At 48.1% G+C, this 10,347-nt stretch overlaps 1 long non-coding RNA gene across 1 annotated transcript in view; it reads left to right on the forward strand.

Annotated features, from left to right (window-relative positions):
• The window catches only part of LOC119843616, a 20,830-nt gene extending 11,776 nt beyond the window's left edge, over positions 1-9,054 (forward strand). The window contains exons 3-4 of the long non-coding RNA XR_005289019.2: positions 4,950-5,049; positions 8,166-9,054. This is a non-coding gene — a long non-coding RNA (uncharacterized LOC119843616). The remainder of the gene's footprint in view (positions 1-4,949; positions 5,050-8,165) is intronic.
• The last annotated feature ends 1,293 nt before the right edge of the window (positions 9,055-10,347 follow it).

Here is a 10,347-nt window from a genome sequence, read left to right on the forward strand (position 1 = left end):
AGGAATGAACCAGAGAATAATGACTCTGCTGGCTGCACCCACTTGTACAGATACAAGAGAAAGTGACCCTCTGACATGAAAGGAAAGAGGCTGGGGAGGTGAATTGGACACAGAGCTGCACAGAAAGACACAGGGTCAAATTCACACCTGCTGGTAAGTGGATGCACCTCCACTGACGTGTCTTAAGTTGCAATTGCTTATACCAGGTCTAAATGTTGCCCAAAGGTTTCATTCTGGGGGGTGCCGAGTTACAGATAAACCCACCTTGGGGTTAAAGAGAGTCAAGGCCTGATTTTCAGAGGTGCTGAGCATCTGCCGTTCCCACTGATTTCAACTGAGATTGGGAGTATTCAGCACCTCTGAAAACCAAGCTCCTAGGGTGAAATCCTGGCCCCACTGATGTTCAATTCGGGGTTTGCCACTGAATTCACTGGAGCCAGGATTTCACCCCCAGAGACCCAGTCCTCCCCCCATCACACACGGGTGTTGGGATAGAAGAACAAACTTCATGGATTCAACAGCCAGAAAAGCTGCTTGGAAGGATTAAGATAAAAATAATAATAATACACAAGAATTAAAATACTATCAGTCTCTCTAATGTAGAGAGAACAAGTAAAGCAGGTCACTGGAAAGCAGCTCAGAAGAAAGAAAGGGAATGGAACAACAGAGCCAGGAAGAAGAGGCAGCAAAATGAAAGGGGAACAAGGAAAAGAGATGGAAGCAGGAAAGAGGAAAAGGACCCAAAGGAGAAAGTAAAGCCTGAAGAATAAGAACTGAGAAGGGTAGACGGATTTTATTTTAAATCTGCCCTTTGGATTTTATTTGGGGATTCTACAACAAAACAAATGTAGTTAGTTTGTTAAAATCAACAGCAGAAATATTAGAGGAAAATGTCCCAGGGGGACAGGGCCCCCCTCCAAACTGATACTGGGTGGACATAATGCCCCAACATTGCTAATTGCCAAGATGAGACCCCAACAAAAAGCAATCTCCAGGCTGATGTGGGTATTGCTGGGGATGTCTGAGACTGGGGGTTGAGGAACTTTTTCGCAGAGCAGAGAACATCTTAGGAGAGACTGTCCTATGCATAATCAAGTAAAACTCTTGTGGCAACTACAGGGATTGCTCACATAGAAGAGTAATATTAGCAAAGGATTTATGTATTCTTATCCTCTTTTAGTTCTATTTATCTCTGGGAGTTCACACAGTATGGTCAGCCTGCTCTCCAAGAGCCATCAGGCCACAGTTTGGGAACTTTGGATTATTAGTGCCGAACAAACAAACCAGAACCACAAGGTGGTTTCCTCCGGATCAGCTCACAATCTGTTGCCCCAGCAGCACATACCTAGATGGTGCCATGGTACTTATGGAGCTGTCTTTTGGATGAGGCACAAGACCAGGCTGGGATCATTTGCGTCTTTAAATGTCTCCTGCATCTTTTTGCAAGAGTTGGAGGTATTTGATCTGGTATCTTGGCTAATTCCTATGAAGGTCATCTTGCCTACCCGCATGGCCTCTGCAGCATCAGTTGGATAAGATCAGGGGTGCTGAAATGAGCCGTGCTGGGGATGCGATAGCACCCCCGGCTTGAAGTGGTTTCCATCATATACAAGGTTTACAGTGTGGTTCAATGGCTTTCAGCACCCCCACTATACAAATTCTTCTAACGCCACGGGATAAAATAATCTTCAACCCCAATCTTAAACTGTTTGTTATGCGTCACAGCCAGGATTACAACTTGGGCTCCCCGATTCCCACGTCTATGCTTAAAACCACAGTCCCTGTATCAGGAGTCACAGCAGCAGAGCCCAGGCCTCGCCTATGAAACTTGGGAGGAAACCAAGCCTGAGACCTCAGTCCTGCCCTCTATTACACTGGTGTGGGGAATGGGTGAGAGGGCATAGAGAGCTCCCTAAATCTGCCTTCCCTCCCCCAATCCCAGCAAAGCAGGGCAGGATCCATCCTCAGGGCCTGATCCAACTCCCATTGACTCAGTGAGAGCTGGATCAGAGCCTCAGCACAAAGGAGTGCATTAGGAGGGGAGCCCAGCTGTGGCAGCAGCTGCCTGCCAACATGCCCCTGAATGTGTAGGTTAGGTACACGCCTATCCCTCCAAGTGATCTGGGGTGTGAACAGCCCTCTTGCTCCCAGCCCTGGCCTGGGAATTGTTAGAACGATTAATACTGTTTGGAATTATTAATATTGATATGGGAAGTCAGCAAATACTAATTTAACCATAAACTTCTTTATTAAATCCAAAGGCCAAAATGGTATTTATACAATTGCTCTAACCATGCCTAAAAAGCAATGTGCTACATCCAAACAGTAACAAACCATTTATAGGTTTCAGAGTAGCAGCCGTGTTAGTCTGTATTCGCAAAAAGAAAAGGAATACCCGTGGCATCTTAGAGACTAACAAATTTATTAGAGCATAAGCTTTCGTGAGCTACAGCTCACTTCATCGGATGCATTTGGTGGAAAAAGCAGAGGAGAGATTTATATACACACACTGTGTGTGTATATAAATCTCTCCTCTGCTTTTTCCACCAAATGCATCCGATGAAGTGAGCTGTAGCTCACGAAAGCTTATGCTCTAATAAATTTGTTAGTCTCTAAAATGCCACGGGTATTCCTTTTCTTTTTGCGAAACCATTTATAAGCATTTGATCAAGATACTTACAAATGGGCTAAACCCAGGGAGCTTCGACCCATATTGGTTGGCTCCAGCATGGTCAGGTACTAATGAAACCCTTTAAGAGTTTACTTTTTATACCCTTTAACAAACAAGTGATGTCACTGCCTTTACTGACTTCAGCTAAAAACCAACTTGAGACAATTCATCCTTATTTCCAGTCTTAATCTCGAGAAGATTTACAGCCTCCTTTCTTCCTAAGGCCTTTCCTTTCTTACCTTCTTCCCCACCACCTGTTGCTTACCAGCAGGACAGTGGGAAGGTTTGGGCTTGTTTCTTTTAAGATAGTTTTCCTTTATTTTGTTACTACAGCTCTTTTACTTTTTAGTTACTTTTGGAGCCATACATCCTTCCCATACTACACGTAACACTACTTGTGCTATGCTCACGCCCTTTGTTTACTTGCTGATTGGGGCCTTTTCCTTACTGGACATGAACTCTAAGGTGAAACTGTTATTTTCTTAACCAAACTTTAGTTTACTTTAGTTCTTTAATTTTATACTTATCCGACAGGAATCCTGCCCTCTGCTGCCATCATCCACGTGGCGGAGGATACATGGGGCTACATCTCCACTCCGCATCGCTAGGCTGGCCAGGATGAAGGGGCTAAACTCTGATACAGAGACTGAGGGGTTGGGGTGAAATTTACAATGAGAGAGATTCTTAATTTGTCAATTTCACAGCAAAGGGAACAGCATGAGCCTATAGATCAGAATCCTTGATCATTGCAAACCCTGCTCTTGGCTACCTAGCTCGTCCCATGAAGAAGGGCCATTAACTGTTAACCCTCCAGGATACAGCACTTCCTTACCAAAAGGGCCAAATATCTGGTATGCTCTTAAAAGGTTCCTAACGACCTGCCACACTCCCCCACCTATTTCCACGCAACACCAGCCTGCATTTCATTTCAAACAGGAAGGCGTGGAGTTTCTTACTAGGTCACTTTGTTAACGAAGACTGAGCAAACAAGGATAAGAACCTGGCTCACAATCAGATTCTGCTCTTATTTACACTCACTGGGTCAAGATCAGAGAGGGCTAGTACGGGGGTACCAGAGATCCCTTAGGCATATTCACCCTCATCCTGATGTGTGAGTGCATGGGGTACGCTGGGGTCATTTACATGCTGAGGAGCTAGAAGGTATCACTTAAAGCTGGGGGGGGGGCCTGCTGTAACAACCCTTTCTTACATCCTCCTGTCGTTGCTCTGCTTTGCCAGACTTCTCTGCACTCCTTCCTTCCAACTCCTCTGCATGCATCACCCTAACCTAGTCTTAACTTGCCACACATTGTCACTCCCCTCCCATGAGCTGGGGGCCACCAGGGGCCATTCCATTGTCAAAGAAATTCCAGCTGCTGCATGCCACGGAACCCTGCTCTCAAGGGCAAAAAACCTGGAGTGTGAACACAGGATTCTTGTTACCAGACCAACAAGGGGATGGCATTGACCTGGGCACTGGCTCTGCACACCATGGGAGAAATGCCACCCAAGAGACATAAAGGGGCTGTAAAGCCCCACAAATACCCCTGGTGCAAGAAGCCCTAGCACAAGGAGCATTCCTGGGCAGGCCAGGGCCATGTTGTGAGAGGGAGGAGAAACTATCCAATGTTCTTATAGCCTGGTGAGTCTTCACTCCTGATGCATGGGAGCAATGGCACAAACAAACCCCCAACCAGACCCTGTACTGTCCCTAGTCCCAGTACACAGGTGAATCTGGGCTCATCTCCTAAGTGATGGGCCTGTTGTAACTGATCATTTGTTCACATGCTGCAGCCATACGTCACCCCAGAATACACAGGGAACAGGACTATATACACAGAGAGGGTGGTGCCCAGTGAGGGCTGAACCTTAAACACCTAACACTTACCACTTTCTCAGTAGACTGAGACCCACCTCCCCTATTTCACATAATTCCCCCAGCAACCTTACCCCACTACCCGTGTCAGTCACACCCAGCCCAGCCTAGATTTGAACCAGCCTGCTACAGGCGACATGTTCAATTGGTCACGACCAAGCTTGTGAGCCATCCTGTCGCCCGTGGAACAGACAATCCAATTCCTTATGGTTACTCTGTTAATATGCCTTTGACGAATGATGCTCTCCACCAGGCTGCTTGTCAGACGGGACGGGAGGAAGCAGCCAGGTTCCTTTCTGGTTTTTGTCCACTTCAGAGTAACTTCCTGTGCCTGCAGCATTGATTGGTTTGCCACACCTCAGGCACTCTGCTGTACCCTGCCGTATTTATTTTAATCTGTAGTGCATTTGAAGAGACAAAGGAAAGATCGCCCTTCCAAAGGCAGAGGAAAGCTGGGACCCAACATCCTGCAAGATCTACGTGTGTGATTGGTTTTATGCATGTGAGTAACCCACTGACGTGAAGCTCAGCACCTGCTAAACCCTAGCAGGAGAAGGTCCTGTAGTGTGCAGGAATAGGGTCTCCGTTTAAATGGTCTGCAAGCCCTTTAGTGGTGCTCCCCGTGTTATGTGTTGGAGAAGCTGCCAGAACCCAGTCAAAGCAGCAGTGTGTAGAGTAGCTAGAGCTTGCAGGCTGTGTTATTGGAACCCCACCATGCCCGTGTCATTCCTTTATTTTATGTTTATTGTGCAAAGAGCAAAAGACACAGCAGGCCACAGTCGGGACTCCTTTGCAGGGATTCCCTCTGATCACTGCCTTGTAGGGCAGGGAGGTTTCTCTCCCCTCAACCCACCTGTGAAACAGACTATGGTTCTGACCCCAAACTTCACGCTGCTCTGGGGTGCTGCTAACCCTATCCAGTGCCTGGTAGGGCCTCCCATGATCACATCTCCCCCCGTTATGTGAGGTTTCCTTAGTGCAGAGGAAGACTGAATTACAGGTAATACAGCTGAGCTCTGCAAGGGTCCCTCAAAGGGAGAGACAGAGGTGTTGTGTGACGTCCTTCTTTACGCACAGGAGTGTGAAAGCCATTCCTGGGGGGGCCCTTCTGCGCACAGATTTCAAGGGCATGTCTAGCTCTAAATATGCAGAATAGTCCACATCCACCTGAGTGAACAGCTTTTGATTTCCCACGTCACGTGCTACCAACAACAGTGTATTCTAGACATGTGGGGCCCACTGATGTCGACAGCTTTTGGACCAAGTCCACGCAGAGACAACTCAGAAACCCACTCCTGCTGCAGGTTTCAGAGTAGCAGCCATGTTAGTCTGTATTTGCAAAAAGAAAACGGAGTACTTGTGGCACCTTAGAGACTAACAAATTTATTTGAGCATAAACTTTCGTGAGCTACAGCTCACTTCATCGGAATTTCCACCAAATGCATCTGATGAAGTGAGCTGTAGCTCACGAAAGCTTATGCTCAAATAAATTTGTTAGTCTCTAAGGTGCCACAAGTACTCCTTTTCTTTTTACTCCTGATGCAAACAGCTAAGTGGTACTTCTGCCAGCCAGAACTATCCAGCAACAAGGTTAACCACAGGCTAGTGAGCTGGATGCAGGAGCCACGGGGTGTTATATAGGAAGTGACTGGGATGATGGCTTCTGGCCTTGCTGTCCATGAATCATTGTACAAAGCACTCCCTACTGCAGAGACACCAAGAAGGACAAAAAGAAAAGGAGTACCCGTGGCACCTTAGAGACTAACAAATTTATTAGAGCATAAGCTTTCGTGAGCTACAGCTCACGTGAGCTGTAGCTCACGAAAGCTTATGCTCTAATAAATTTGTTAGTCTCTAAGGTGCCACGGGTACTCCTTTTCTTTTTGCGAATACAGACTAACACGGCTGCTACTCTGAAACCTGTCAAGAAGGACAAGAAACACTCATACATCTATAGGCATTTGCAGATCAGACCACACACTGTGCAGCTTCTCATACTGCCCCCACCCAGGGCACGTCAAGATACACATTACGCAGGTGCCTCCCAATTCCAATGTGCAACAAGGAAATAAAGCAGACCTTGACCAAAACACTAACTTTCCTACTAATAACTCCTCTGACAGCAACAAAGAACCATGCTACTGTGACGCTCGCTGGCGAAAGGCTTACTGTTCTCTAACAGCAACTCCTGTCAGGCCTGACAAACTCACTACGCCTAACACATTGCTTTAATAGTATTGCTCCAAAAACAGTCATATGAAGTCTCTACTAAAAGCTTGTGCCACATTGACCCCCATCGTTGTTGCAAGATGTAGGTAGAGATGATATTTCAGGGGCTGTGTCTACATGCTGAAAACTGTGTTTTGTCTGTGTCCTAGCAGGGCTGACAAACAGGCTTTGCCAGACAGAGGGACGTATGTTCACCTGTTTGCCTCCATTCACATGGAGATTAAGCATTGTAAGCCAACAGAATGGGAGCCCAATATACTTACAAAATCAACAGGAGGGTGGGAAGACTAAACCCCAGTGGGTTGTCCTGTCTCTGGGGGGCAAAAAATGAACTTTGAAGAACATAAATATAATGCAAGAGACATTCTGTGATCCATTCACTGCGGAAAACCCCTGGCACTGGCAGAGGGGGTTGCTTGCATCCTGCTTTGTCCTAAACCAGCTCGCTCTGCAAAAGACTGCACCTTTGGGGAAAATCTACATTGTTATATAGGTTGGGTGACCAGATCACAACTGTGAAAAAAAAAGGACGGGGGTGAGGGTAATAGGCGTCTATATAAGAAAAAGTCCAAAAAAACGGGACTGTCCCTATAAAAACAGGACATCTAGTCCCCCTATATTTAGCGGAGTGATCACTGCTAAGTGTAGACCCAGGTTTGCGTGTTAGGATTTTGTTTTATAGCTAACTATTTCCATTGTTCTGATTCACCAGCTCTTACACCTTAGTCGTTGATAATAAACTTATGATTGTTTTCTCCATAAATGTAACTCAGTGCCATGATGTTACTCTGGAGCTGATCTTGGTTCAATCAAACAAACGGGAGCATGCCCTATTCCTCTGGGGACAACTGAGCTGGTCCTTCTGGGAGTGTGCAGTGGTTAAGGGCTGGGCGCTACAGGGGGATGCTTTTGGAGGGACTAAGGGGCTGGGTGCACCTATTGTTACCTGCAGGGCAAAGTGAGGGCTGGCAGAACCCAGAGGAGATTGTTTGGTGGCTAACACTGCAGACTGGTGGAGTCAGGGAGCTCGCACCCAGTTAAGCACAAGCAAGTCTGTCTGTCTTGTGTCTATCTGTCTCTCTCTCGTAGGGTGACTGAAAAATCGGGCCAAGGGATGTGGGGTAATAGATGTCCATATAAGACAAAGCCCCAAATATAGGGATTGTCCCTATTAAATCGGGACATTTGGTCACCCTGGGGGGGAAACAAGGTGATTCACAGCCTGAGGCCTGGACCCCTGGAGAAAATGTCACACTTGCATGCCTGCATTGAGGAGACAGGTAAGGAAGTGACCTTGCTGCTTCCCTACCAGCCTTCTCATTGCAACTGCAACTGGAAATACCACACTCCACTCCAAGTAAATGACATGGGAATTTCTGTCGCCAATAGGTACCCAGGCCTAACCTCTGCTCTGACACGTGTTGGGATCCTTTGGAAAACTCATGCCACCGGGAGGAATTATCATCCTCATTTTATTGATCAGGAAATTTTGAGGCACACGTAAGTTGAGCCAGTAGTAGAGTGAGGAAGAGAACCCAGGAGTCCTGATTACCTGCCCCATATATACGCTGCACGATCCTAACAACACTCTAATAGATTCTCAACCAAGGCTGCAAACTGTGGTCAGGGTTTGCAACCACCCTGCCCTTCCCAATATTGCTAAGAGGAAGGGGGATGCCAGCTAGACTAGAGAGGTTGTATAGAGGTCTCAGTGTAGAAAGGGAGGAGAACCAGTGCCCTAACATACAGTACTGTATTTTGGTAGGCACATGATTCTGGCGATGCAATTAGTTTTTCTTCTATACAGTATGGTTTAAGTGTAACCCTGCAAAAAGGTGTCAAATGAATAGCATTCGGGGAAGTGTCACAAAAGGGCTAGCTCCCCAAACACCCTTTACAATAGTAACCTGGACTTAAGTCATTAGTATTAATCAGATGAATAGCCAGGTTAAACCAGTGAGGAAATTCATCATTCACCTCAGGCAACCTCTATGCAATTGTAAGTGAGAGAACAGTCGCGCTATTGTGGAGAACTTTCCTGGCTTCTGCACTACCCCGGTGAAGTGGGCTAGCAAAAGGATCCGAGTCCTCGCTCCCACTTCCTTTACCCAGTGGCCTCCCTGCCCTCGAGGACTCCACTTCCACTCTCCTGTTTGCCAGAGTCCTCGTAACCCCAACAAGGCTGGGCCCAGGATTCCTGGGGGGGCTCGACCCCCAACCCTGCTGTGGTCACCTAGGACAGGTGCTAGGGTGTCCCCACTCCAGGGTACTCTCTCTGCACTGGGCACTTCTCTGACCCACTGACCATTATATACAAGTTTAAGCAAATTCAAGTTATTTAATCAACAATTAATTTTAAAAAGAATAAGGAAAAATGGGAAAGGTTAAAGGAAACACATCAGCCCGCTCTGTGGCAGGGAACATCACAAACAGTGTCTCTGGAACGTCAGGGCAGTTCACAGTCTGTTCTTTGTAAGTCCCCGGCCTTCTTCTCAGGCCCTGGCTGTGCTGCAGGGATGCTGTGGGTTGGACACTTGCTCTGGTGGTGGCCACACGCTCTCAGGCTCTAAGTGGTAGGACCCTTCTTCCCAGTGTCTCCCCCGCCTTGTCGGGGTTATGATCCAAGCCTGGCCTGCAGAGCCACTTGGCTGAGGCGTCTCCCTGTGCTGGGCCCGCTGCCCAGGGTCCCCCTCGGTCTTCCCAGCTGCTCACCGCACCCAGCTCCCAAATGCTCCAGCCCCAGCTGCACCACTCCGTCTCTGCACTGCTGCTCTGCCTCCAGGTCCCTGGGCTGCTTCTCTGGCCCCTCTGGCTCTGGTTGCTGCAGCTCTGCTCCCAGGACGGGTCTGCTCTGCAGGCTGCTTCTGTGACTCTGCTCCCAGCACTGACCTGCTTCCTGGGCTGTTTTTCTGGCCCCTCTGGCTCTGGTTGCTGCAGTTCTGCTCCCAGGGCAAGTCTGCTCTCTCTGGGCTGTGCCTCTGGCTTTGGGGCTGCAGCTCTGCTCCCAGGACAGGGTCTGCTCTCTCTGGATCTGGTACGGCTCTGCTCCCCAGCTCAGCTCAGGCCCCTGCTTTCTCCTTAGCTCTGCCCCACTCTGTCTGACCCAGGCAAATCCAGCTCACACGGAGGTTGGGACCTCCCTGACCTCCTGACTCTCTGATTAGCCTGCCTGCCCTGTCATTCAGGCTGACCTGGAGCATTGGCCTCTCCCCCATTGTTCCTGGGGACTGTCAATCTCAGCGTCCTGATTTCCCATCAGGACCATTCCCTTTTTAGTACTGGGAGCTAGCAACTAAAACCCCCCCATTGAATGTTAGTAAGGGGGCAACAGTCCCCTTACACAATGGCAGATTTCAATCATGGCTGTAACTGTCAGCAGGAAGTGTGCCCTGGGGCACCCATAGTTCATTGATGGGCTGCCTTGCTTCCCAGGCCATGGGTGGGGCATTTGGTCAGTCCCTAGTAGAGTTTTTTGTTTTAAGAACTTTGGTTAAAAAAAAGATACAAGGCTGAGCTCCACTCCCCAACAACCACTTCATCCCAAGGGCCCACTCGCAGCAGCTTAGCAAGG

The sequence above is a fragment of the Dermochelys coriacea genome, chromosome 15 (assembly GCF_009764565.3).
Source record: "Dermochelys coriacea isolate rDerCor1 chromosome 15, rDerCor1.pri.v4, whole genome shotgun sequence".
NCBI classification, from domain to species: domain Eukaryota; kingdom Metazoa; phylum Chordata; order Testudines; family Dermochelyidae; genus Dermochelys; species Dermochelys coriacea.